The sequence below is a fragment of the Harpegnathos saltator genome, unplaced genomic scaffold (assembly GCF_003227715.2).
Source record: "Harpegnathos saltator strain DR-91 unplaced genomic scaffold, Hsal_v8.6 scaffold54, whole genome shotgun sequence".
NCBI classification, from domain to species: Eukaryota; Metazoa; Arthropoda; class Insecta; order Hymenoptera; family Formicidae; genus Harpegnathos; species Harpegnathos saltator.
The window spans coordinates 568,750-592,500 of NW_020230360.1; the positions used below are offsets into that span (position 1 = coordinate 568,750).

At 52.7% G+C, this 23,751-nt stretch overlaps 1 protein-coding gene and 1 long non-coding RNA gene across 3 annotated transcripts in view; one reads left to right on the forward strand and one right to left on the reverse strand.

Moving 5' to 3' along the window:
* LOC112589546 (uncharacterized) overlaps positions 1 to 5,859 on the forward strand; it is a 32,895-nt gene extending 27,036 nt beyond the window's left edge. Inside the window, exon 3 of the long non-coding RNA XR_003113618.1 lies at positions 5,811 to 5,859. This is a non-coding gene — a long non-coding RNA (uncharacterized LOC112589546). The remainder of the gene's footprint in view (positions 1 to 5,810) is intronic.
* The window catches only part of LOC105182044 (uncharacterized), a 361,561-nt gene that overhangs the window by 276,995 nt on the left and 60,815 nt on the right, over positions 1 to 23,751 (reverse strand). For both annotated transcript variants that reach the window (XM_025303340.1, XM_011139187.3), the window contains exon 2: positions 4,661 to 4,740. The gene's annotated coding sequence lies outside the window, so the exon portion shown is untranslated. The remainder of the gene's footprint in view (positions 1 to 4,660; positions 4,741 to 23,751) is intronic.

Consider the following 23,751-nt stretch of genomic DNA (forward strand, 5'->3'; position numbering starts at 1 on the left):
GCGCGATCGTCGCGCGGCGCCGATGGTTCGTCGGACAAAAAATTGCGGACACCGCATCCGTCTCGGAGGGGTGTGACGAAGCGAAGGGGGGAGAGAGAGAGAGGTAGAGGGAGTCAGAATGTTTATTAATATCTTACGAACACGAGATATGCATTTCGCGATATGGCGTCGCCAAAGTAATGAGTACAACGACCGTTACGCTCTGTTTTGGGCACGGCCACCGCTAATTACGAATGCTCGTTCCATTGTGTGTTTCATTAGCATCAACCGCAACGTTTTATTACTGCTTGTGTGCGCTTAAGTATTTCGCAATTTACCTCTCTCGTCGAAAGTTTTAATTAATAAAACATTATGCCCGAGATTGCGGGCGCGCGTGTGTGTGCGTGTGCGCGCGCGCGCAACGCCCGCGTTAGATAAACGGCAAGTCTCGGCGATCCGCGGCAACGCGAATTTCCGATTAAATCGCGGTAGCTTCTTACATCGACGCAGCGCGGTTACGCGCGTCCAAACTCGTGTCGGCCTGCGCGCGCGCGCGTGCGCGCACGCGCAAAATTGACGCCACGCGCGGAAGAAAGGCGATTTTCCTCCCTAAGCCGATCCCGCTCGAAACGCCTAACCGTCCGTCATTCTTCCGCCTTGTCGTCGCATCGCGCGCCCCTCTCCTGCCGCTGCATTTTTCATACACTCTTCTTTCCCGCAATCGCGACATATTATATGCGAGCGCAAAGCGGACGAGAGAGTTCGCCGAGGCCCGAAAAAAATTAAAATACGTGAATAAAAGGCGCCCATTGACGAGCAGCTTCGCGTTCATTAACGTCGCTGCGTTTCCTCGGCGCGTCCTCCTGGGCGAATCGCCGGCGACCGCCGATAACGCGAACAACGCGATGGAGAATTGTCGAGACGTTGAAAACGAACGCGACTCCGTGACGTGTGAAATTCGCACGAGCCGGAAGATCGGCCGAATTACGCGCGCGCGTCGAGAAAAAGTCCGATTCAATCAGCGATGGCGATGAGAGCGAGCCGAGCGCGTTTTGCGCGAGGCAAACAGAATTTCGCCGGGCAAAATTCGCCGGCAAGGATCGGACATTTCGTCCGCTCCGACCAAAGCGCGCTTTGCTCGCTCATACATATCGCCGGCTCAATTCCGCGCGCGTGTGGCCGTAAGGATGGCGGCCCGCAATTTTCCCCGCGAATTTCAGGACGCGTGTTTTGCCGGATTTTGCCGGGCAGGAGAGCTCCGTCGAAAAAGAGACCGTCCCATTCGCCGGGTCACATCCTGAGGCGAAGAAGTCGCGAGGAGGAATCCTCACAAGAAGCCGATACAGCGCGGCCGTTTACTCCCTCAATTTACGCGTACGGCCGCGTTCGCGCCGATCGACCCGGCGACGGACGACGTCGATGTCGTCGGCGACGACTACACGACGCAACTGTGTGCACGCGCACCACCCCGGCCGGCGTATGCATGCTCGAGTGCACGCAGGCAGGCAGGCAGGCAGGCAGGCAGGCAGGCACGCACTCACGCACGCACATACGAGCGTGGAAACGGTGAAGCAGGGCGGGAGGGCCGGAGAGGGATGAAGATAGAGAGGCGAACGTACCGTACGATCTCTCGCCTCCGTAAGCGCTTCTGTCAACTGTACGTCGCAGCCGCATTGCTCGCGCGCTGCAGTCAGCCTCCCCCCCCTCCCCCTCGCCCCTCGGCCGTCGTAGCTGCAGTCGCAGCCACGGCGCGATTGTGTGTTCCGCGGTGCATGCCGTTTGTCACCATTCAAGACGCTGACGCCGAATGCCGAGCGAGTTTCGCCGCGAGTCGACGGCGGAGAGGATTCCCCGGCGAGGTCTCTCCGGGGCGGCGCGCGCGCGCGCGCGCGCGGCCGCGGGGAGGCCGGGCGCGTTTGCGGAAGACGCCGTAGCGCGCGCGGCGCTGCAGGGTGCGGCGGCGGCGGCGGCGGCGGCGGCGGCGGCAGCGGTGTGTGGCGGTCGTGCAAATTTTAAACGACGTTATGTACGCAGTCGCACGGAGGAATTGCAACGCGGCCGGCCGTTTTAACAGTCGCGTTATTATGAATATGTAAAACGTCCTACGTGCGACCTACTTGTCCCGCCCGCCGCGCCGGGGGCAGTCAGCCACGCATGCGAGTCGCGTTCGATGAAAACAGCCCAAGTTTTACGACCGCCGCGACGCGTGTGTTTTTCTATATATCGTGTGTGTGTGTGTGTGTGTGTGTGTGATGCGCGGCCGCGCTTTTAATCTCGTTCCCGCCGGATATTTCTCGCTGCCGCGCGCTCCTCGAGTCCGCCGGATCCGCGGCGCGTATCGCCGATAAGAAGCGGACGAAGCGGAGGGGGAGGGGGCGGGCGGGGAGGTAATCAATTTGGGACTTTTTCGAAAAAAGAATGGAAGGGTGAGGAGACCTTTGAAGAGCAGTAACAGTTGGTTCTTTGTCCCGGGGATGTACACACGCGAGCTCGGGCGAAACAAAGGATATGGCCGAATCCAATAGAAGTCCTCCTGTCCACAGAGCGCGCGCGCGCAGGGGGGGGCGGAACGGGGGAAGGAGGGGAGGCGATTACGCTGTACCTTGCGCGGAATCAACAAGATTATCCAGCAGCGAAATCGGACCATCTGCGCATTGTCCGGGTCTGCGATCAACGAGCGTGCACGATGAGGATACCGCAGCCGGAGGGCTAGCCTCTCCACTCCCCCCCCCGCCCCTCGCGATGTTCATGATAATCCGGTCGGCGCGATGCAAAGACGACGCCGCTCTTTTCGAGCCTCCCGCGAGTCGCGAACTCGTTCCTCGATAATGCCGCGAAACCGAAACCGCCGCCGCCGTCTCGTCAGGGGAGAAGTTCCCGGCGAGACAAGTGTGCGTGCACGCACGCACGCACGCACGCACGCAAGTACGCACACGGAGAACACGCGTATACGTATACGCGGGAGAACTTCGGTCGGACGGTCTAAACGCGCGTTTAATAATTAAAAGCCGCCCGCGTTCGATCGATCGCGCTTGCTAATCGTGCCGCGAGCGACGACCTGATTTGCATTCCACCCCTTCTCTCGCCGTTGCCGTTCCGTTCTCGCAGGCCGGCCGCGAACAATGCTCTCTCGCAACAAGTGTGCGTCTGTGTCTAAAAAATCCGATTACCGACCCCCCCCGCGCTACGCAAAATGCGCTCCGCTCGCTCGCTTCGATCGCCTCGCTCGCCGCCGTCGCGTCGTCGCGTCGTCGTCGTCGTCGTCGTCGTCGTCGTCGTCGTCGTCGTCGCTCACCGTCACGAGCTGAAATTTTCAGACCGCTCGGCCCGCGGGCGCGGATCGGCCGTAACCGAATCTCGGGGACTCCCGCTGGCCGCTTCTCGGCCGCTCTCGCGGGTATATCCGTGCCTCCCGGGCCTCATCGATATTCTATTAATATTTCAATATTCCGTGCCAGCTGCTTCAGACACGAGACAATATCCGCGGCAAGTATGCATCTGTCGGCCGCGTGATGCAGTGGGCTCCGCGCCCCGCGCGAGAACGCTCGTGGCGGGAACACGTCCGTCATGTACAATAACGTAAGATGGCCCGGCGCGGCACGTTTCCGCCGATCGTGTTACGCGCCGCTCGAAAGTGCGCTCTGATTTCGCCGACGATTGCGCCGACACGTTGTCCGCCGCGCGCCATCGATCGATCGCACCGACTCGACCGAGACGATGCGAGTTTTCCCCCTTGCCGCCCCTAGTGCGCTCGCTCTCTTTCTCCCTCTCTCTCTCTCTCTCTCTCTCTCTCTCTCTCTCTCTCTCTCTCTCTCTCTCTCTCTCTCTCTCTTTCCGCATTGCGCGTCCTTTTTTCGCGACGCGCAAACGAGAGATCGACGTGACTTCGGTAACGGAGTCCTCTATATATCGACGGGCGTGCATAATGCAGGGGAGAATCTGCCCGAGAATACGCGTGTATAGCCATTTCCAGTTTTACCGGCGCAGGGCGCCATTGTTAGAGCCGGGTTTTGTTAGATTTTGCGGCATTGTGCGCTTTTTTCGCGCAAATGGAAATCAGTACGACTTCGAAATGGATTTCCGCGTGCAGAGGCGAGCGCGCGGCGAAAGACGCCGAGAAATTTCCTCGGCAGGAAGAGAGCGGGCGGGGAGAGAGGAGGGGGTGGGGTGATGGGAGGGGGCGTACGCGCAGCTTTCTTCGTTCTCAGATCGACAAGCGATACACGTTTTTCCGCCTCGCGCCGGCGGAAATCGGCGCATCTGCGAGGCAGAATCCGCGATGTGTCGGCGAGCGCGCGTGTCAGAACGTGTGGGAAATAATTTCCTCGGAAATCAGGTGGCCGACTTGTCGTCCTCTCTTCGAGAGACAGCGATCATCACATCGACGGATGGCATTTCGTATAATTTCGTCGCGCTCATCTCACCGATAGCTTTGCGCGCTGGGGGGCGAGAAAGGGCGCGCGCGATCAAAACGCTCTAAAATTGAAGAGCCAATCGCGATGCGCGCGAGCTTAACTCGTTGCAACAATGACAATCGATCCAATTAAAACTTAAGTACGATTCTAATTCCGAGTTGAAGCGACGTAATTAAAGTTTATGCATTATGCCCGGCATTCTCGCTGCTCATAACGTGCAGCATGCAAATTGCACGTTCGCCATTACACTCTATTATTATAAATACCTGCTTCCCAGCGCACCAATTTGCACCGTGAATTCGATTCGCCGGACGTAGCCTTCTTCTCCGACACCGGCTCCACTACACTGAAATCAGACAACACGTAACACCGATTAACGCTCGGTCGACATTAACACGTCGCCGTTACGACGGCAAAGTAACGTCAATTTCATTCCCGACGCGACTCATCCTCGCGGGAACTTTCCCGATTCTTTATCGCGCCCGCTCTCGTTTGATAAATTTTCAATAAATTTCTCGACAATACACACACACACACACACACACACACACACATACGTCCGCGATGACAAGCGCGCGAAACGAGCGTGTCATCAAGAAGCGCAAGGAACAAAATCGGCGATTTCCGTTCGACTTGGACGAGCGCATCTAAGCGGCGAACTTAATTTTTTCGTCAAAATGACAACGTCGAACCTCTCCTAAGCTAGCAGGATCAAATCGGCAAAATAAAACCGGATCTTCTCGATTATTTAGTACTTACTCTGTACTAATTTATACCACCAACAAACATTTTTGGTTGGTGGCACAACTTGTGATAATGTTTAAAAAAAATTAATAAAATAAAATATAACTGTGTTTGAGGTAGGGGCGCGAAAACTACATGTCTACTGTATGTTGTGTAAAAATTTTAAGTTATTCGGTTCAGTAGTTTTTGCGTAATCGTAGTTTAAGAAAATGGTGGGGGTTCCAGATAAACGCGTTTAAAGTGTTTTATGTGTTACTTTCCGTATAGATAGTAACAAATTTATTTTATATTTTGAACATTAATGAATACACTGTGGAAATTTCAAGTCCATTGATCTCACCGTTTCTGTTAAAAGAATTCTGTTAAAAATAGCCTTGGAAACGGCCTTCCGTGTGCAATTCCCTCCTGAAGGAGGAATATTACTAATGACGGGCCCAAAAAAGGTCCTTTTCCACGAATCTTTTTTTACTACTTATTTTCTTAATCTGCATAAATGTTTTTACTTTGAAAATTATTCTTCAAGACCCCTTGAATGAAGAAAAAGTTTTGGAAAAATCGAGGTTTTTTTTAACATACCGCTATTTTGAGAAAATTAATTAAAAAAAAAACGGCTCCGCTTAACGAAAACTGCATTTATGCAGAATAAGAAAATATTTGATTTGTTTTTTTCAGATGAACCATGCCAGAAATATCGAGCCCACCGTTGGAAGAAGAATTTTTTACGGATCGGCACTCTGTTGTATATATATCTTTGTTAATTTTTATTATTTTTTAATAAAAATTTGTGTAAAACTACTTCCAAAAGTGTCCTTAATAACATACTCTTCCCCCAATCCTTAAATAATTCATTAGGTAGTAAAAAAAGAAATTCGTGAAAAAGGGCTTTTTTTGGGCCCGTCACAGTGGTATTCTCCCTTAAGAGAGGTCGACGCGCATTCCCGAGCAATGCGAGGCCGCGGCCATCGTTCGGCAGTCATCGTAAGCGTGACGACCGCGGGAACACGTTTCAGGTGAGATAATCAGTAGGTGGGTAAATCCACTTAACACTCGCCCTGCCCCGCCGAACGCAAGCAAGGAGCACCATATCGGACTTGGGAGTTCAGCTGCTATCCTACCCACGCCAAGTTATTATTATCACTCGTCGGAGAAGAGATACTCTCTCTCTCTCTCTCTCTCTCTCTCTCTCTCTCTCGACGCGTGGATCGGCCGTAACAGAGCGACGATAAGGGGGAACCGTTTGCGTTCCGTCGTTGCGTGCTACGTGTCGCATAATTACCCGCGAGAGTAGTCGCACAATCAGCGTACTCCCTCTCTCCTCCTCTCTCGCTCGCTTGCATACACACACACACACACACACACACACACACACGCTCGCCATTACGGTGCATCGCGATCGACATTAGATGTAGCTCGCAACTTGACTTTCTCCATTGTCCCAGCCGGTAATGCGTCCTCTCGCTCTCTATCCTCTCCCCCTCTCTCTTTCTCGGCGGTTTTGCAGCCGCCCCTAGATAAGGATTGCGTAAGGCGAAATTGCTCGCGCGCGAACAATGAGATCGCGCGTCGGCGCGATTATCGCGGCGAGTGAATTACCGGGACGAGTGTATCGCGGCGGAGGATCGATCGAAAGTTCGAATGGCCGGTGCCATCGAGTACCACCCTCTCTCTCTCTCTCTGTCTCGCGCGCGCGCGGATGAGTAGACGGGCTAATTAGACGATTGAACGTTACTCGAGAAGCAAAAGCGCTTCTAACGAGCGCCGCTGACCGCGATACACCGATTGCGGTTACGCGGGAAACGATCGGCGCACGCTAACGAGACCGTTCTCCGGAGTACTCGTGCCGCCGCTGGAAACGATGCCCATCGTCGAACGGATTATTAATGAGCGAGATAACGATGCCGCCGATGGATCGGCAATGAACGACGGCCGCGCGCGGAGGAAGCTTCTCAAATGGTGGGCCATCAAGCTCGAGCGGGGCGCGGCGGTCTCTAGGCAAAAGTGCTGGGCGCTCTACTTAACTTTATCGTCGGTGTCGAAGGATATCATACGTCGCGCTCGTTGTAATCGTTAGATCGTGATTAAGGAAGCCCGAGCAACGTCGGTTTCGGCCGGAGGGCTGGAGGGAGCTCAGCTTCTCCCTGAGAGCGGAAAGCGTCTCGGGAAACGTTCTTCGTCGCTGACAAATTGCGAGAATAAAACTCTTCGGAAACTCGTAATCTGATTAGAGGAGCAAGAGAGAAAGAGGGGGAGGAATCTGTAGTCGGATCTTATATGTTTTGAAGATCATCTCTCGGGTCCGCCTTCGGGTGAACCGAAGGCGACCTCGCATACAAGAATATCCCAGGCGAGTTCTCTCGGCTTGACAAGCTCTCAGCTTGGTAATCGATCGATCCTCCGGAACCAAATTCCTTTTCACAATTTTACCCCCCCTCGACCGAAACGCGATGGCTTTGTTTATCGTCACGCTGATGCATAATTGCCGATCGATATTCTTCGTCTCTGTGGGTCCCGAAGGTTTCACCGCCACAGGCGAGTTCGTTCTCGAGGCGAGTCCTCGTGGATTCTCGAGGGTGAGCGCGAGGGGCCACCCTTGGCGCCGGTAATAATAAGTGTCGCGCGGCGCAAGGCTGGCCCTTTCGGTCCGAGCGGCGTTATTAATGGAGGAACGAAATAAATTTCGACCCGGGGCTTATATTATAATCCTCCGTAGCTGTGTGTACGCTCGCTCCTATTCCGCCTCCTCGGCTCTTCGACGACTCGCGTCGTCCCTTCCCACCCCTTCCCCTCACCTTCCTGTCCTCACCCCCCTCACCCCGCGCTCGCGCGCGCGCACACGACACGCTGGATTATCGTACGCCACGTCGAGGTCGTCGAATTACTCCACGCTCGACGCGTCGCCCGAGCGTGGTTTTTCAGCCCGCTTCTCACGACCGAGACTCCGCGCGCGGAGATTACTCTTGTGCTTCTGCGACGAGCGTGAAAATTCGCCGGTTATCGCGCCGTGAGCGGCCAGCGCGCACGCGTTCGTTCGACCGATCGCGCGGCCGCGAATTTAATACGACGTTATTAATACGACCCGCTTCTCCTCCTCACGCCGATGTACGAGTGCCTCCTCTGTTTCTTTATTTGTCTCTCCCTCTCCTCCCTTCTCTCGTTATCTATCTATCTATCTATCTATCTATCTATCTATCTATCTATCTATCTCGGCCTCTCGTTCCGCCGCTGTGTGTCGCGGCACTCGGAATCGGACGTATTTTCTTAAGATCAATAGCCCGCGCCCGCTGTCCTCTACAGAAAATGTATCGCGCTCCAATCCATTAATTTAGATCCCGCTCGTGACCGCAGACGAGATCGTGCGGTTGCACCAAGAGTCATGGTTCGAGCGCCGGCAACTCGAACGTCGAACAAAGTTGCCCGCGAGGGACCGCAATACTCTTCTCTCCGTACCGTTCCGATACAATATTTACTCGGATCCGGGGTGCGAGGGTGGCTTCAAAATAGTTGCATATTTTAGAGAGGAAAGAAAGAGAGAGAGAGAGAGAGAGAGAGAGGGAGGGAGAACGAGCGCAACTCGGATTTACGGATTACGCCTCGCAAGGGCGATTTATCGCGCATCGCGCGCGGATAATCGAAATTTATTTCGCCTGCGCGCCGAATATAACGAATATATAATGTATTTATATTGCTGTCGCTCCCCCCTTCAGCCTCCAGCGCAACGAATCTGTCGTAAAATGTTATTTTATCTCGGGATACGCGCGAGTCGCAAATTCTACTCTCCGCGGGATCGCGCGACGAGCGATTTCAGATTTTCCAGGCGGAATCGGACGATCGTCGATCTCCGCGTCGTCGTAATCCTGCGAAACGACACACACGTCGCAATCCTTTCACACATTGTCTCATAGACACCACCGCGACGTCTCAGAAGCGCGATCGTCTCGCACTTTACCAGGTGAGGCTCAAATCCAAGTAGAAAAATTAATAGGACTCTGGTAAGGGTCTGATTATTTTTCTCTAATATTAATCAGGCCCTAGTAGTAGGGATAGAAAGACAAGGGCCCTACAAGATGTATAACAAGTGATTTAACGGTCTTTACAAGGTAATATTATGAGGGCCTGATAGGGCAGGATCAACAGGGCCTTATAAAGCAATATTAATAGGGCCTTATAAGGAAATATTTTTATTATCGCTTGAGTAAAAATATTCGTTCTTTTCATTCCAAGAGATTTAGGCTGTAATTTCTTTATTCCTTTATAATCTTATTAGTATACAAGAATTTTTTATTTTAAAAATATAGCATATTTTACGATAAAACATAGCATTCTTTACACATAAAAATCCTGCTACCGTTTTTTTTTTATTAAAGTTTGCTGCATTTCAAAACAAAGGCAATACTAGAAAAATCCTTGGAAAAAATTAATGAATATGGCAACTAATAAAACTAATAAAATTTGTTTTTAATTGCGGTATAATTAAAAAATCTTTAAAAGAAACAGATAGAGCATACTTATTAAAACAATATTAAACTATGACAATTTTATCGCATGCTTCAGATCATATTAATTTACTATAACAAAACTTGATTTTGCATATCTAAAGCATCCTTTTAAAATATCCTTCTGAGGCCCACATCAGTTTTCCATGTTAAAACGTTATTTCGGAAAATCTAAGGCATCCCTTAAAAATCCTTCTAAGACCCTCATCAGTTTTCCTTATCGAAGCCTTATTTCGTAAAATCTAAAATATCCCTAAAAGATCCATCTCGATGTCTGATGTAGTAATAATGAAGCATCCCTTTTTAAGGCATCCTGCCTTATGCTTTATAAGGATGGCCCTAACAATTTTTTGCTCGAGAAGTCGCTCGTCGCACCGCGTGAAATGACGCACGCGGAGAAATCATTCTCGATTCAGCGAACGGTTAAATCCAATTAATTAATCCCGAGCTCTCGAAGATAGCGGATTTTTTGCCGACGCGTTTAAATCTGTAGATCTCAACGTGCGGGTCGGGTGACGGGGAGCGGGGAGCGGTGAGCCGAGTTTGACACTCGCAGGAAGATTCGCGAGCGTCTAATCTTCGCGTTTTCGATTAATGTTTCATTAAGTTCTGTTGATCTTCGGAATTCCCTTCGGTAGCTTTAGGATCTGTCACGACGCGGCGATGCCGCGGAGTACCTTGTTTCCCTTGAAAGATCGTCATTCCGGCGCTCTCCTGCGCGATTCTCGCCGAGTGTTTACGCAGGAAGGCGAAATCGAAGAGAGATGCAGAATCGAAGACGGGCGGAAAGGGACGGGGGAGCGAGGGGAGGGAGTGTTGGCGTGTCGGGATGCTTTAAGCTGGCAGCTTCGCGTGAAATTCGAAGTCGGAGGAATCCTGCCGCCGCGGATGCGAGCTCGGGGATCACGGAATTAACCGATTCGTCGCTTACGCTCGATTTAACGCGCGTTTAACGCGCGGCAACTCTTTTTTCCTTCCTCGCGAGGGCCGATGCAATTTTTGCTCTCCCTTTCCTCCACACAAAATTAATCTCGTTCACGTACTCAGGAACGGAAAAATGTGTCTTGGCGGTTTAAATTGATACCCGGTGGAGTATTTTGCCCCGGCAACGTATCGCGAACAATGCGTACGAATGGGGATGGAAATGCTGAAGTTTGCAACGCAAAATTCCACAAATAACTGAAGAATACGCTTTCAATTATTCGCCTGATAACCCGCCGATGTTCCGTGGCGTTTCGCGGCGAATAAAACGCGAGGAAAGGAGAGAAAAAGAGAGAGGGGGAAGAGAGAGAGAGAGAGAGAGAGGGAGAAGAACCGCGTTTGCACGGCGTGTTTATCGAAAAACTTTGGCGAATGCTTCAAAAACTCAATTACGAGTGTTTGCGGAGAGAGTCGCGTCCTCCTCAAAAACGCGCCGCCAAATTTGCACATCATTCTCGCAGGAGGGCGATGACTCTCGCGCCGAAACGAAGCGGACGAAGCTTCGAGTAATTGTCCGGCGCCGAGCGAGCGGCGCGAGAAGGGCCGCTCGTTATCGGACGGCCGGCCCTTCTCGCGCCGAACGCTCGTCGCGCGCGTAAGCGCTTAATCTCGCGCCGCTCCATTTCCATTACGGAGTCGCGAGAGGGTATTGCAAGCGGCGAGCTGTGCCCCGTGAGACGTCGGACGGTCCAGACACAGCGAGGTGAGGCAAGACGAGACGAGGCGAGGGGTGAGAGAGCAAGAAGGTCTCGAACCGCAGGTGCAAGCCGTCGCTACTCGATCGCCGCACAGAACGCGCGCGAGCATCGGTGCGAACACGGTCGCGCCAGGGTCGCGCGGTGCCCTTTGCCTCTCCCCCACCCGCGCTGAACCACATCGAATCCCACGGGATAAAACCAAGCCCGGGCCGCGTTCCCTCCTTTATACGCGGCGGAGGCAAGCGGTTCCTCCTCCGTCTCGACTGGTCCGTTTATCCCGCCAAACTTTCAGACCCGCCGAGTCTACGGGCGTTCGACCGGTTCTCCCTCAACCTCCTCGCCCTCGCCCCTCCTCTCCCCGTCGTCTACCGCCCGCCACCCCCATGCGTCGGTTCCCGACCGCCACTTGGAGCAGACACCCCAGCATCCACGACCGAACGCCCGGGGGCTCCGGGCTTCCTGAATATTTTATTTACTCGCCGCCTGCTTCTTCCTCTTCGCCTCCTTGAGCTTCGTTGCACCGCCTTTCTCTCTCTCTCTCTCTCTCTCTCTCTCTCTCTCTCTCTGTCTGTCTGTCTCCTCATCGCGCGCATCCTTCTCGCCCGGCTTCGGTCTACGAGCATCGAGACTCCTTATCCTGCTACCCCCGCGCGCTCTTCTTTCTCTTCTCGTTGCCTCCGCACCCCCTCTGCTTGCCCGCCCCCTCTGATCGCCCGCTCTTTATTCTTCATCGTCTTATCGGCCACCGGCTACCGGCTTCTTTTTATCCGTAATCGCACGTATTTATCTTGGTTAGAAGGTTTCCCAACAACGACCGCTCTCTTTCTTCCTCCTTCCCTCTCTCTCTCTCTCTCTCTCTCCAGTCTCCTTGGTGCGCGATGCCGGGTCGCGCACATACGCACGCGTACTTTTGTACGTTGCGGAATATATGTGCGCGTGTGTATGTGTATGTGTGTATGCAGTTAAAGCACAAAACGCACACACCGTGCCACATAACGATCCGCGTTCCGTTTCTTCGCTCCCTCTCCCCTCCCTCCTTCTCCCCATACCCGCGCGACTTGCCGTCCGCCGTCGATTTTCCTGTGACTTCTGCCGAATAGACGCGATAATGTTCCTCTTTTACGACTGCGCGCGAGGGAGGGAGGGAGGGAGGGAGGGAGGGAGAGAGGGGGCGTCCAGTCGATTCGTTTAATTATTCGCACTGTATCCAGCGTTGTAAATTTTCCGGGTTTATTCCCGAACTTCTCGGCATCACACCGGCGCTGGGAGCCAAGGAGGGAAGGAACGAGCGCGGCAGAAGGGAAAGGGAGGGCTTTTATAATGGTAACGGCGGCTGGCGGAATTACCGGTTTTATTCGCCAAGTCGCCGTCTATAACCCTCGTAAAGTCGCCGAAACTTTTCGCCGAGAAGGAACCCGATCGATGTTCTAATTTAATGACCGCTCGCGAGAGAGAGAGCTTCTCTCTCTCTCTCTCTCTCTCTCTTCATCTTTTCGTTCCCTTTTCGCCTCCGCGGGCTCGACGCGGAGCGAGGCGTTTTAACGCACGGTATCATCGGGAGAGCACTCGACTCTCTCTCAGATCGGCCGGCCGGCCGGCCCTGCCGACCTGATCTCGTTAACTCGTTTTTGCGAATATAAATTTCAGCGCAGTTCCTGCCGTCGCGCCTCCTCTGATCGCTTCTCTTTCTCCCCCCTCCCCCCCGCTTCCTCCACCGGCGGTTGCGGAATTCTTCCGCTTGGCACGGGGGAGGAGGAATTCTCTCGCGAGCGCACAGCGGGCGCTCTTCTTCCTCTTTCTCTGTTTAACGCCGCCTCCCTGCCAGGCGCATCCCTCCCCCCCGATTAGAAGCTCTCTTCGTCGTCGGTGGTGCGCGACGCGCGCATGGGCGCGCGCTAAGTGCCGGATTCAGCGGAAATAATGTCCGGCCGCGATTAATTCGGGGGAATAGGATTTCGCCTCTCACATCGGCCATCGCGAAGCTTAGATTGCCGGGCTCCGATCAATTTTCAATCGCGCGTAATTGGAACACGCTATCGATTCCCCGCCGCCGCCGCCGCCGCCCGTCGTCCACCCGCCGCCGCCGCTGCTGCTGCAGCGAAACAACAATCGCCATTCTTGTTAATTCGAGCCTTCGAGCGTCTGCGGTCCCGCGAGCGCGCGCGCGACTTCTGCTGAGACAATCCGCCGCATATTCCCGCCGCAGAGCGAATTCCCCTTCCTCCTCCCCCCCCCTCCGCCCTGCCCCGCCGCCAAACACAACACAGCGGCGCGGATAATCAAATATCCGCGGAACCGGTTATAGCGCGAGAAACAAATTCCCCGCGATCGCGCGCATAACTTCTCATTGAACGTCGTAACTTCATTAAACGCGCGCGAGCGTGCGAGCGAGCGACTCTCCTCCTCTCTCCTCTCCATCCCTCTCTCTCGGCTTGAGAGCGAGGGAGGATATATACGGCGGCGCTAGGCGAAACGAGATTATGCAGGATGGATCGTCCCTTCGGTTTCGGCGCGGACTTCTTCGTGAATTTTGCATCGAGGTTCCGCATGCATCGTGCGTATCGCCGCGATGGCGGTGTCGCCTGCGAGTACATGCGCCCTCCCCGCCCCCCTCCCCTCGCCCGCCCTCCTGCTCGCCTGTGTACGCGTGTACCGAGACCTAATCCGCAACGAGGATGGCCGGTGATTTCATAGGGAATTAATCGATCGGGAAGGGTAAATTCGTGTGCCGGTATTAAAGGATTTCCCCATGGTTGCTGATAATTCGATTGTACTCCCGTACACGCGGATACGCGTAAAATACACACGCACGCCTCTCTCTCTCTCTCTCTCTCTCTCTCTCTCTCTCTCTCTCTCTCTCTCTCTCTCTCTCTCTCTCTGCGTCTGTGCATGTACGCGCCAAGCGCGCGCGGCAACGCATACATACACACACATACGCACGCACGCACGCACGCACACACTCTACTAACTCTTCTCTCGCTGTTCCGAAGCTCAGCCGGCCGGAACGAATGAAATCCGGAATAAATTCCTAGTTACAAGCGCGAGCAAAAATAAAATCCACTCGGCGACGACGACGACGACGACGACGACGACGACGGCGACGACGACGACGACGACGACGACGGCGACGGCGTCGGGCGTCGGCACGCCCGCCGTAAATTTCACGCCGTCGCCCTCCGCTGCGACTCTGTTACAAGATATACATAATCCAGCTCGTTCCATTGTCGATGCCGCTGCCGCGTTTATGCACGCGCGCGAATTACGCCCCGAACGCTCCCCCGTCGCCCCCGCGCCCGCCCGCCATGCAGGAAGATATTTTATTTTTCGCCAACAACGAGCGCGCTCCGCGCGTCCGCCACGTGCATTTTTAACGAGTCGCATTATCCCGCCAGCGAGCAGCGTCGCGGCCGTCCCGCGCGCGTTATCTTCCACCCGGGGATACTCCCGCCTTCCCCCCCATCCTCCGCCCCTTCAGTCAGGCTCGCGTCAAATTTGAAGATCCGCTCGTAAAGATACCTCAATATCGCGCATCTAACAGCTGCAACGCTGGGATAAGGTTTAATCAAAATCCTCTCGCTGCACTGCCGCCCCCGCCGCGCTCCCTCGTCGCCGTCCTCGTCGTCCAGGTCGCCACGACGACGACCGAAACCGGAGAGGTGACAATCGCGTAACGTTTACAGACTGAACGAACGTCAATAGAGCGCGTATACGGCAAGATTGTGCCGGGCCCGCGCAAGAAGCCATTACTCGCCGTGTTTAACATCCGCGGACGCGACGGGTGAGGGGGTGCCGGCTAAGCGGAAGGGGAGAGAGTGAGAGGCGAGAGAGAGAGAGAGAGAAAGAGAGAGAGAGGAAAGCGCACGCCTCAATTAGCGGGACAGACCGTAAAATCCTTCCCGCGCTGGAAATCAGCTCCGATCCTTATCCGCTTTGTAGCTCGGGCGCCAAGAAAACGCGCGCCGCCACGATAATTGCTTCCTCCCCCGCGGACACAAGAAAAATATTGTTGCTGCCGGCGCCGCGCTGATGGCATAAATTTAGCAGAAAAAATAGAAAGTAATCGCCTTATCACGTGGGACTTCCGCGTGACGTTTCTTCACCCTCCGCGAGCTGCCCCACCCCCGGCTGCGCCGCCGCCGCCGCCGCCATCGAGCGGCACGAGCTCTCTCGGGAAATGCTCGCGCGGTTGTTACACACCGAGGGAGGAAAAGAGAGAGGGAGAGGAGCGACGGCCCCTCCGACGCGCGCTCGCCGCATCCGTCAATCAGCCGCGAGCGATTTCGGAATTCGGTTCCTCCGCGGCGACGCGCAGGTATTTCGCCCCGCTCGATTTTATCGCGTCGTGGAAATCGCGTGGCCGCTGCTCGATATTTCTCGATACTTCTCGATATTCGATATTTTTCTTACGAACCGGCCGATCCGTTCCGCTCGATCACGATATCGTCTCGGAGGCGTTAATTGCGTAAAAAGACACTCGATAATGCGTCTTCCATCAGCGATTCGCGGATGTCATGGGCGGGAGGGAAGTCCGGGGAGGGGGAGGAGGGAGGGAGTGCAAGATGACGGGAATTTGACTAACGATGACGAATGCCCCGCCGCGGGAACGGGAGGGGAGGGGGAACGGACACGTGCGCGGCGCGTACGCTGGCGGCGCCAAAGTGAATTACCCACGCAAATGCTAATCAACGCAGGACACGGGCGAGAGACGAGAGAGAAGAGAGAGCGCGATGATGATTACTTCGCCCGGAGCGCGCGTCAGCGGCGAAAGAATAACGCTCGCTCGCACGCGGGAAGAAACGCGCCGGGCGAAGTGCGGAACGACTCTTTCAGCCGGCCGGCGTCCAGTTTACGTCGCGCATGCCGCGCAATTAATTTTCACAGAGAGCACAAATATGTGGTTTATAAGCCGGAGTCCTTTGTCCTCTCCGCGGCGACGGGGAGAGACGAGCGCGGTGAAGCGGCGCTGAATTACGTTCGGGAGGCTGATACGGCGACGGCCGGCGCGCGGCTGTGGAAAAAAGCTCCCTAGCCGAGGCGCAGCGCGCGGAGCAAGGGGCGGCTTCACATGCGCGAGGTATTCACGAGGAGGAAAGAGAGGCAGGAACGCGCGACACTCTTTAAATAATAACAATAAAGCCGAGGTAATCGAGGGAAACGTTCCCGGGGCGACGCCGCGCGCCGGGTCCCGGCTTCGCCAGACGGCGTAATAATAGCCGGCGAATAATTCGCGCTCCGGATGCTAATAAGCGTCGCGCGCGCGAAAGAGAGAAAGTTCGTCGGGCGAGATGGGGGAAGGGAGGGGGGGGGCAGGGGAAGCAATCGGGGCTACTTTGCCGCAGCGCGTCGTCGACCGAAAAAAAATAGTGTTTGCGTGGCGTTGTCGCGTAAAAAAGGGAGAAGCGAGGAAAGAAACGAAGGGGCAGAGGGGAAGAGGAGGGCGGCGGGGGGAAAGCGCGAGCGCGAGAGGGGGAGAAGGGAGAGGCCGCCCCCGGGGACGAGACCGAAGGCACTCGCGTAATAGGCTTAAGTTATTAAACCGGAGGTCGACAGGTGCGAGCACCGTGAACCGTCGCACGCTCTTTTCGCCGCCGCAGCGCGCGGAGGGCGCGAAGCGCTTTCAATTCAGCGCGGCCGGCCTTTATCCGCGGGCTCCTGCGAAATCACCGGCCGACGGGCGATTCGCGATTTGAGTCACGTCCGCGTTCTCGGAGTTATCGGTGAGTATGTACGGGGGGGGATCGCCGACTACAAGGACGGCCTCCAGGAGGATTCGAGCCGGTGTAACGAGACACGTGGACCTTGCTGAAAGTGCGAACTTATGGTAAATCTAGTGTATATGTATATGTGTATGTGTGTGTGTGTGTGTGTGTGCGTGCGTGTGCGCGCGCGCGCGATTTAGCGCGACGTCCGCAGCAAACTTTCGCCGTCAACGTTGTGACGCGAACGCTTAACCCGCACGCGCTCTCCTCGCTCTCTCTCTCTCCCTCTCCCTCTTCCTCTCTCCTTCCTCTCTGCCTCTCTCGCGTTAACGGGGTAACGAGTGTGTCGTAACGCGCTCGCGATATTACCTGCGAGCGGAGTTGCATTTTCGGAATTACGACCGCGTTACCGCGCCGCTCTCGCGGCGATGCTGTGCGTTCGTTAGCGAATTATCTGTTTTCTCGTAAAACTGATTAAAAATTAATTAAGCGCGGATTAAAAAAGTAACGGGATGCGCACGCCCGTGCGAGACGCGCGAGTCCCGCCGCGGGCGGCGAGAGCGGAGATTAATGAGACTTGGCGATTTCCCGACGTCACCGTCGCGCGTGCTGATTTTCGAATTTAAATCTTGCATGCGGATCTCTCCCGCGCGCGCATAGAGAGAGAGAGAGAGAGAGAGAGGGGGGAGGGGGGAGAGAGGGGGAGAGAGAGGGGGTGACGGGGAGAGAGAGGGGGGGAGAGAAAGAGAGAGGAGGAGAGGAAACTCGACTTTGCTTCCTTTCGGTCTTCGAGCTGATTTGAAATAATTGCGGTAATGCCATTACAGCGGGCCGGGCGGGCGGTAACTTTGGAGAGCATTAATAAATCACGTCCTTCATTTTCTTTAAGACGAGACGCCGTTGGGAAATGCGCGTGTTTCGAGATGGCAAGGCGGTAATGCGGTTGGCGTTGCTGGTTTATAAGCGCCGCGCTACCGTAAGCACTACGATGTCGCGTATTTTCTGAATGGATCGCTGCGCAGCCTCCTTAGCTCTTGCCTGACTGGCAAGATATATGGCACGGGCTCCTCGGAATAGCTATTTTCCTCGGCGGGCGAACAGTACAACGGTTAATGTCGCATATTACACCATATTTACATAAAGAAGCGCTCGCCTCTCGGAATGAACGTAATTACGCGACGCGCGGCCATCGGCCGGAAGATTGGCCGACTTTTCGGCGGAACGGCGACTCGAGAACTTCGTCGGAGCCCGCCAGAGTGTCTCGTCGAGACACATTTGGCCCTCAAAGGCATGGCTGAAATTTCACCCCATGCGAATTTTGTTTCGTTCTTATTATGTTATCCGCTGCAGACGATAAAACTCTTCTACTTTCTGCTTGATATTCGGTAATAACAAAACATTTAATTGCATTTGTTTGGCTTCTTTTGTTTCTAAAATAAAAAGGGTGTACATATACATACATATACAGGGTGAGGGAGAAATAGCGAGACCCCGAAATATGTCGAAAAATATAATTTTTATGAAAAATTGTTTCAGACCAAAGTTGTTGGGTTTCAAGTAACGCGTTACATAGCAATATCAGTATGACTTTGAATTGCGTTGTCAAGATTACGTGAAGGTCATCTTAAATTTCTTAAATGGAACCCTCTATTTTTCATTACATATTCTTGCAGCTTATGTCAAGGGCTTACCAAAACACTGTAACTGAATGCTTTTTCGTTAAGTATTTTGCGAGTTACAAGACTTAAAAGTTGTGCCGCCGGCATTAGCATTACCCAGGTGTACCGCGTGGAGATTGCGCGCCTGCGCGATTTCGACCTTTTCTTAAAATACAAAGTGAAAGAAATATTAAATATTTCGATTTTCGAATTCGAGCAACAGTTAAGAAACAGCATTAGCTGTCGTCACTTGCATTTCATTCGGTCATTATTCTTCAAATAATTGACAGATAGTTAGGATCTTTATCTATTCTTTCCATCATCAACTCACAAAATTCAATGCGCCTATCAAAATCATCATCACTTAGCTCTTGCACGAGGTGGACTTTATAAGGATGAAATTTATTAAGTTTTAATATTTTAAGCACAGATTTTTTATCTAGATCATTTTGCTGTCCTACTTTGCGGGTAGAATCATGCGGATTTTCGATGAAAGATTGTAAAATATTTAATGATTTTTCTGGATTCGTTGCTGATGCAGGTCTACCTGATATATTGCACGATTTTTCACACTACCAGTTTCCTCAGAACGCTTTATTGTTCTCTCAACGGTAGATTTTGAAATGACAATATCTTGATCACGAAATGTTTCATTAAAAGGCTGCTTTGTATCATTATACGACCTTAATCGATCACCCCATCCTCTCATCATCAGAAGAGATATGCGTTCTCGCTCTGAAAGATGTAGCATAGTGACAAGCGGAAGAATTAGTCAAACAGAATAAATTAATACTTGGATCAGTTCAAAGTTTTTCTAAAGACAATGCTGAAGAATAATGACTGAATAAAATGCAAGTGACGACAGCTAATGCTGTTTCTTAACTGTTGCTCGAATTCGAAAATCGAAATATTTAATATTCCTCTCACTTTGTATCTTAAGGGAAAGTCGAAATCGCGCAGGCGTGCAACCTCCACGCGGTATACCTTGGGTAATGCCGACGGTACTGTAACTTTTAAATCTTGTAACTCGCAAAATGCTTAACGAAAAAATATTCAGTTATTTGGAAAGCCTTCGAGATAAAATATAAGAATATGCAATGAAAAATAGGAAGTTCCATTTAAGAAATTTAAGATGACCTTCACGTAACCTTGACAACGCTATTCAAGGTCATACTGATATTGCTGTATAATGCGTTACTTGAAACCCTACAACTTTTGTCTGAAACATTTTTTCATAAAAATTATATTTTTCGATATATTTCAGGGTCCTGGTATTTTTTCCTCACCCTGTGTATATATATGTATATATATATATATATATTTCCGGGATATTATTCCACCCATAAAGTGATTCTTTTTGATGGTAGCTTCTAAGGGGAAGAGTGAATTCTTCATCAAACGGTATACTCATATATATATATATATATTAAACGTCTTATTTATACAATCAACGTTCCAGAGCGAACAAGCTCGAGCAAAGTGACAGCGAAAACTCGAGCGATTTGAAGCGATGTTAATCTTTTACGAAAAATAACGGCATCCGCTGCCGAGACACGGGCTACGTCCAAAAATACTCAGCAATTTCGGGGCTTGCACGTCGCGTTGCGTTAGCCCGGCGAGAAAGTTTCGGGGAATCGCGCCGCTAACGAAGTCTTCCCCCCACGATAATCGCGAAGGTGATTAACATTGATTGACGTTTCCTAAACGGCTTCTAGACGGAAAGACGTCCCGATGTGACTGCCGACGTTTCCATCGGGTGATTTTCAAACGCAGTCTCTCTCTCTCTCTCTCTCTCTCTCTCTCTCTCTCGTTCTCTCTCTCGTTTTCTTATCGCGCGAAGCCGAGCCGAGTGCGACGAGCCGCCGGTGTAAATTTAACCGAGCGGACGGGAATTTGGATATCGACGTTTCAGGCTTGTGTTAGAAATGGAATCATCGGCGGGAATTAGTCCGGTCGAAAGAGCACGAAGAAAGGGTACGATTTCTCCGGGATCCATCGTTAGAATAACGCTCCGGATTGGGACTCGCAAATCGATTTTGATCGGTTTGGCTTATCGACGACGGCGCTCGTGTCTTTCGCACTTCGACGTAAGGAATCCAACTTTTATACGCAACATTGATATATACAGGGTGTCCGAGATGTTTTAGAAACGAGAAATTGCGAAGATCAATCAGATCAAACTGAGAAGAAAAGTCGGGAGAAAAAATAGTACTAGACTTTTTTACTCTATTGGGTCTCAAAAATATACTGTTACAATAGTGCCCTAACTTTTGTTAACTTATCGACTTTTGAAAATTTCAAAATCATCAAATTATATATATATATATATATAATTAATTGACGCGCATGCTCTATATATATATATATTTATCCCGCGGAAATACTCTGTTTTTTTTACGCTCGAAAGTAGCACAACTAGAAATGGAAAAAAGAACTTGAGTTCGCACTGGCGCGTTGACAGATATACCGTAACGCTGCTGAATCGAGCGTGAGAGAGAACAAAACGCTCGACCGATCCCCTCGAACGTCGTCGCGGTATCCGGCGAGCGAGAGCCGCCCTCGCATTAAAATGTATCGAGGTGAAACCCCGTGATTTTTCACGTCGCATGCACATCGTCCCGCGACTCGGCGCGAGTCGCAACACGCGTCCACATGGGGTCTTCCCGAGCTTCTCCTCCCTCTTTCGCTTTTCTCTTTCCTCTCTCTTTCGCGCGGGGGGGGGGGGAAGGACGGATGGGGGCAAAGATAGGTATTCATCGAACTCTTGTCGGCCGCGCTCCCCTCGGGAACGCTTTCCCGCGGCTTTTCGCGTTCTAACGGCGTTATCAAAGGAGACACGCGCGCGCGCGCGTATCGATCGTTCCGCATTCGCGACCGCGACAGTTTCTCATCGTGCGCGCGTCTTACGACATGCTCCGCAAACAATATATACGGCAGAAGCATCCCGCAACGCGGAGGAGAAGAGGCCAGACTATTATGCCCCGTCTACCGCCGAGAAAACCCAGCCGAGCCCGGGCGCATTATTCCATCTCGCAAGAATCCGACGTCGCGCGATCCTTCTTAGGGCGACAAAGGGATACCCTTTCTGCTGGTATGAAAATCTCGCGAAAATTAAAAATCGGCGTCCCCATCCCGCCCGTCACCCCCCAGTCTATTCTCTCCGTCTTTCTCTCTCTCTCTCTCTCTCTTTGCTACGCTCCTACCCCTCGCGCTCCGTTTTACCTATCTCCGTCACTATGGGGACGTCGAGTCGGAGGAAAGGGTTGAAAAGCGCCCGGCGAAAACGTGCATGTGTGTGTGTGTGTGTGTGTGTGTGTGTGAGGAGCGCGCGAAAGGCGGGTGGAGGAAAGGTGGGATACGATATGAGTGGAATGCTTTACGACCCCATTTTTCAGAAGATCACCTTCTACGCCTTCATCCTCCCTCCTACGGCGACACGCTTTTATTCCGCTTTCCTCCCTCTCTCTCCGTCCCTCACCCCCTCCTCTCTCTCTCTCTCTCTCTCTCTCTCTCTCTCTCTCTCGTTTTATCTTTCTCTTTCGCTCTTCATTCCCTCCTCTCGTCGTTCCTCTCTTTCCCTTTTCCTTGATGTCTCTTTCTCTCCCGTTACGATGGCCCTCTCTTTCTTTCTCCTCCCTCCCCTCCCTCGCTCTCTTTCTCTCCCGACGCCTCTCCCTACGGTGCCCTGCAACTCGGCTTACACGTACGTACATTCTCCGCGCGGTGTATTTGCATACTGCGGAATCGCCCGTTTGATTTCACGCCGGCTCTTCGATCGCCGAGCCGAAATTTAAAGGCGGCGCCGTGGGCGCTCGGCTCGCGCGCCCAGTTCTACACGATGTAAAAGCATCATATTTTACACACACGCGATATTTTACAGCGCACGAGCTTTCGCGTTGCCAAGGCCGCGGCGGGAGCCATCCTTTGGAGACAACACGCCGGACTTGCCACCTTTCGCTCTCGCTTTGTCTTCTCCCTCCTCCTTTGTGCGCTTTCGCGTATTTCTCCTCGTCATATAATTTTTCCTCCCGCTCTCGATCTGCGCGCGAGATTCGTACGCGCCCTTTGACTCCTTTAAATGATTCTCCGTTGTAATATCTCGGCGCAAACGCGGCTCGATTTGCAAGTGAACTTTTCGCGCGAGGAACGGCCGGCAATGAAATTTTTTCCTCTTTCTTTTCTACTCTTTTCTCTTTCTTCCTTCATCGGCCGCCTTTCGCCTTTCGGAAATAACGCCCCCGGTATTTTGCAACGGATAATCTCGTTTGTGCGGAGCCGTTTCTGACGACTATCACCCCCGTGAACTTTATCCGCGCGCGCGCGGGCCGGAGATACGGGTCGCTCGAGGGTCTACGGTCGCGGTATAAAAAACTTACCGAGACGCGACGGCTGCGATTTGTGCGAGTTACTTGGGCGAAACATTCCTCACGTTCGCGCGTGCGCGTGTAGAAACATGATAATAAGAAAAAATCGCACTTCCGCCTAATTAAATAGAATAAACTCGGGCGATAATGAGGCAAAAAAATATCTGTAACTGCGCACTCCCGTGGAAATTTCTCGCTCGCTTTATTCGCAGGGGGATGTTAAGCAGTCCGGAAAATTGTTGCACGTTCTCCCGTTGCTCTCTTCCTCGCCCTCTCTCCCTCTCTCTCTCTCTCTCTCTCTCTCTCTCTCTCTCTCTCTTCCCTCCTCGTTTACCGTTCCGACTTTCCCTTGCCGTTCGCTCGCGCCGGTCCAATTTTTATTTCCTCGCAAGAAGTCTTTAAACAGTCGTACGTTCCGTCGTTCGCGCAAATTTGCGATCAATCGTCTGGGAGAAAAAAATTGCAAATAGGCGGCGGCGCACTTATAAAATACTCCGATTTGCCCCTGAAACGCATTTTCCTGTCGATATCGGTCGGCGGGGAGGAACGAGAGAGAGAGAGAGAGAGAGAGAGAGAGAGAGAGAGAGAGAGAGAGAGAGAGAGAGAGAGAGAGAGAGAGAGTGTGTGTGTGTGTATGCGTGCGTGTGAGCAAGAGGAAAGGAAAAGACGGAGTGAATTCGCGCGAGAGACCGAGAGCCGAAGAAACGAGGCGAGAGGGTG